The sequence below is a fragment of the Mesoplodon bidens genome, assembly GCF_964165515.1.
Source record: "Mesoplodon bidens genome assembly, chromosome: 2".
Classification (NCBI taxonomy): domain Eukaryota; kingdom Metazoa; phylum Chordata; class Mammalia; order Artiodactyla; family Ziphiidae; genus Mesoplodon; species Mesoplodon bidens.
This window is the reverse complement of record NC_138177.1, coordinates 96,633,197-96,638,245: the sequence shown is the minus strand read 5'-3', so window position 1 is coordinate 96,638,245 and position 5,049 is coordinate 96,633,197. Positions and strand designations below refer to the sequence as shown.

The 5,049-nt window shown below is 40.1% G+C and overlaps 1 pseudogene across 1 annotated transcript; it reads right to left on the bottom strand.

The window, feature by feature from the left end:
- Positions 1-1,222: 1,222 nt before the first annotated feature.
- Positions 1,223-2,769, bottom strand: LOC308612146 (protein CDV3 homolog; annotated as a pseudogene). Its single transcript has 2 exons — positions 2,325-2,769; positions 1,223-1,586 (listed from the first exon to the last, which is right to left on the bottom strand). The product of its transcript is annotated as a protein CDV3 homolog (transcript).
- Between the last annotated feature and the right edge of the window lie 2,280 nt (positions 2,770-5,049).

The window sequence follows — 5,049 nt, the reverse complement described above, 5'->3', positions numbered from 1 at the left end:
CTATCTCATTAGATGGAAAAACTTTTCAGTAATCCTGGGTAGCGTCCCGATGTCCTTTTCAGGACTAAAAATTACTGTATAGTTTAAGCTGTAATTATTAAAAACAGAAGTGTTACATCTCCTGTCTTTTGCCCCGACTCTCCAAATGAACAACGTAAAAAGACACACCAGAAGGTTGATGACAGAGCTAGGCTGGGACAATCACTGCATCTACAGAATGTCTAATACCTTAAACATTTGGGTACAAGTGCATCTGGAATTCTTGTCAGAGATCATGCAAGATCCATGAAACTTCAGTGGGTTTTATGTTGAGGTTCTGCTCTCACTGCTTTGAATTTATAAGGACACGTCCGTGACTCCCTTGGCCCGAGCAGAAACCATACTCTTTCCACCACAGTTTACTATACAACTTAGACCTGATTAGAGGAGGCTTTAGCATCACCTGAAGTAGAGCCCCCTGCATCTACTGCCCTTTACATCAAAGCCCATTTGTTTCTACTCTAGGGATTGACATATTCATGAGACATTTCACAATTCTAATGCATGTTTCAGGTTACTTAGCCAAGCAATATGCTCTGTCAAAGAACTATTCCAAGTCAAAGCAAAAAACAAAAACAAAAACAAAAAATTCCTTAATATGGAACACAGAAAGAGCACTACCGGAACAAAAAATTACTAAAAGAAATAAGATTATTCCCCCCCACCCTTTCCCACTTGGTAACCCGAGTTTGGTTGAATTTAATTTGTGTTTACCTCAGAATACAACTCAAAGTTTAAATTATAAATCACAGCCCTACACAGATTATCTGAACACATCAGTTCTTTTGAGAGCAGCATGTTCCAGGAAGTCTAACATAGCCACAGCGCACTACAGAGTATTCCTTATGGATGGGGCACAGGACAGGTTAATTAAGGTCACTTAAATCTTCATCTTTTACAGCAGATCAGAACCCAGATGGCTGACTTTCTGCAGGATTTCTGATAGGAATCCAGTAGAGCTGGTTTCAAGTTTCTCATCAGCACTTAAAAGCTGTAACCTTCTTATCCAGACATTGGGATCCACATGAAGTCCACAATGAGTGCAGCAAATCTGAGGTAGTCAACCCTTATGAAGGCTCAGTATCTGAACATAAAAAGATTTTGAAATGACCACTGGCTGCAGTTTTTGTTTCTTTTGTATTTGCAGAGTAATTATGAAAGAACGTTGCTGAATCTAGTTCACACATTTATATAATAATGAATATCCCCCTAAATCCAATACACGTAAAGAGCAATTGTGACACTTTAAACTTCCATAGTGCAATAGGGCTGATCCCGTATACCGAGCTGTCTGCATCAGTTGTAGATCCAGCAGAGATCAGATAGATGATGGATGGCTGTCCGTGGTGGTTAGCTGTGGTCTAGTTACCTTAGAAGGGTTAGCAAACACCATTCCTTAATTGTACTGTGTGTGGCTGCTTTTCTGATTCTCAAGCACAGCATGCTGGTTGTCTAGCTGAAGCTTAAGGGCCTGGTTTTTTGAAACCTCATCCCTACCTCTAGTTTTGTGTCTTACTACTTCAAAGCTCTTCTCCATTTCTTTATCCCTAAGGGAAAAGAAATGTGATCAGTAAATATTTCTTCTTCACTAGGTTGTTTTGAAAATATCCTTCCTTGAATTAAAAAAAAAAAGCCACCCCTTAGAAAAATCTTGAGGAAGCGACAGGTGGGGAAAACTGGTTTATAAATCCTTATCAAAACCATTTTTAAGGCTTCAGCTGAGCAACAAATATAGAATACTGTACTGAAGCTCTACAGTCCTATTTTCTGTGGTAGCAAATCTGCTGAATATTATTAACTGAAAACCTATTTTGGGACCGACTTCAAGACAATTGGAAAGTTAAAAAGTTGTATAATGACATGGTGATTCCTTCTAAGACTCACTTTTACTCTTAGCAAATAATAGACAATACATATCTCTTTCTTTATGCATAAAGTAAGGGCAACAATTTCCTCATTCAAGTAAAGTTCTACTCATTATTCAAAGACCTCTCCACACTTCTACTTTATGGGAGTGGATCACATAAAGATGAGTGTGGTGAATCACTGTAGGACAGATCAGAGGAACAAGTCAAAGTGGAGGTTTAAATTCAAGCCAGCTGTGCTCTCAAAGAGGCAAAAAGGCTGAGATTTAATTTAAAAGCCACCCTGAAAAATTTCCATTTGATGTCATTTACATTTCTTCCCATTTTATTTACTTTGTAAAAAATTCATGTCCCTAAATAAGATGTGGATGTGCCATATGTGATCATTTAACTCCAGGTAGCATTCATTTTAAATATCTGTTCTGGCTTTCTACATGCTTGGCAGTGGACTGCGGGGATGGGAACTGTGTATCACTGTAGATTTCTAGTGGTCCTTGTGGTGCTTTCCTTGCTGTGGTCAACCTGACCCCAAGAGGCCTATACACTCCTCTAGTCATTGTCAGTTCTGGGGTTTCTGTAACAACTACTGGAGCAGGAGATGCTTGTACGGGAGCTGTTTTATTTCAGGTACCTGAAGATTTTTCTACATCACCACCACCACCTCTACCTTCTTCCCAATTATCACCTGGATCTTCTCTTTTTTCATTTTCATCTTCTTCCTTTTCACTTATTTGCATTGCTTTAACTCTTAGGCTGCTGTGATCAACCTCTTTTTGCTCAAATTCTTTCCACTCATCTGCATCCTTTGTCACAACCTGGGTGGCGGCCCCGGGTCCCATGGCCTCCCTGCCTGCGGTCCCGCTGTAGCCCAGCCGGGTCCCTGCGCCCCAACCTTTTGTCTTTATGTACATTTGTCTTTATGTCACTTTTTCATATTCCCACCTCAATTAAGAGAAACTCTCATTCGTGGAGCAATGGTTAAATCTCCACCTCTTTGCTACTCCTAGTCATAGAACTGTCCAAGTTATCATGTGACCTGCACCTTGGAGAGGTAACCTACCATGAGCTGGAGTCCAGTCCTAAGTTGTTCAGGTTAAGAAACTCAGTTGACTCACTAACTAAATCTTGCTTATTAACTGAGGTGCTATGGTTTATGCATCATAATAATGTGAATTTATCCTGTTATTATTTTGAATCAATAGTATGGCATCATATCAAAGAGACTTTATTATACTAACATACCAAATATAGTGTATAGAGTTATAGCAGAGATTTCTAAGACCCCAATGAGTGTAGTATATAGAAAGTACAGTGGATTAGAAATAAGGAGGTCTAACATTCTTATCTGAGTTCTGCTGATATTATTTATGTGTATTTGAGGCTAATTGTTTAAATTATCTGGGCCTTGATGAGAAAGGGAAAAGAACTAGAAGGCACACCCATTCCTTTTTAGAGTATGCTCCAGAATTTGCATGTATCACTTCTGCTCCTGTGCCTTTGGCCAGAGCTTAGTCAGTTGGTCACATGTAGCTGGAAAGGAGACTGGAGCATGTAGTCTGTAGCTAAAACTTGTAGGATTTTACGACTAAAGGAATTGGACTTTTGAAGGGCAACTAACAGTCTTAGTCATTTTCCCCTTTTATCAGGAAAGTAAATGCTCTCTCAGCACCTTCCTTCCTCCCTCACCCCCAGCAGATTTCTGCTTAGGCTGGAATTGGCTCATATGGTCACCTCTAGATGCAAGGAAGCTGAGGAAACAGGAAACAGGATTTACATGATTGGCTTTCACCAAAGGTTTCCAAACTTTCATGGTTCACAGCTCCCTTGAGATCTCAGTAAATATTTTCGTGGTGCCAAAAGAAATACATAAAAGTTCTATTTACAACTTAGTAGCTGTTTGAATAAATTGTGCACATAAATTGAAAGAAAAGTAATACCTTTTTCATTCTTAAATGACCATGTGTTGTTAATGGGTATTACCTGTGGGGTACTCCATAACTTCTCAAACATTGGCATCAGATTGGATAGTGCCATTTCTCATTCTACATGATTTTTGTGCCATACTTTCTTTGTTTTCCAGTCACAGCAACCACTGAAAATCCAGTTTTGCAATGATATGGCATAGTCTAAAGGTATATAGTAATCGCATATGAAAACTGTACCCTGGGCTTCCCTGGTGGCGCAGTGGTTGAGAGTCCACCTGCCGATACAGGGGACATGGGTTCGTGCCCCGGTCCGGGAAGATCCCACATGCCACAGAGTGGCTGGGCCCGTGAGCCATGGCTGCTGAGCCTGAGCGTCCGGAGCCTGTGCTCTGCAACGGGAGAGGCCACAACAGTGAGAGGCCCGCGTACCGAGAAAAAAACAAAAAAAAAAAAACCGAAAAAATCTGTACCCTAAGCTAGTAGTATGTGCTGTCCAACAGATGTTGAGTCTCACTGCATTTACCTTGAAAATTAAAATATGCTATTCCCCCGCACCCAGTGAGTTTACTCTGGCACCCTTGGAGACTGGGCACACAGTTTGAGAATCATGGGTTTAAACTATCATGATCCATTATGTGGGGCTGGACATATTGCTCCCCGTACAAGAATCAGGTTTCTTTTAGAGAAGAAGAGAGAATGGAAATTGTTTAGGAAACTAACAATTTCTGCCTTGGTCTGCCCCAGCCAGACTATATGTTCTTTTAGAACAGAGGGCATGGCTGTTTTTTCATACTGTTTTGTGTGTAGCACAATTCTAGGTACTTAGAAGGAGCTCAGTACATATTTATTAAATGAATGGAGAAATGAAGACCATGTGGTTAACAGTATGGTTGATTTTATCAACCATAGAGTGTTAGGTTATAGGAAATTTGTTGTCTGTATGGTAAGCCTCTATGTAAATTCAAGGGCCTGGACTGTGGCTTCCTCATTTATTAAGCTCAGAGCCCAGCGATATTGTAGGTGATAGAAAGTGTTGGTTGGATGAATGAGTGAATGTCTCAGTGAGAGCTAGTTCTGTCTCCAAACCCATTACAAAGGAGTTTCATTACACTGATAATGAAAAATGCTTATTAGTGACCTCTCAATATAAATGCCCATGCTGGCTGCCAAGAAAGAAAAAAAACACTCCATCTTATCACTTTTTTTTTCTTTTGTTACCA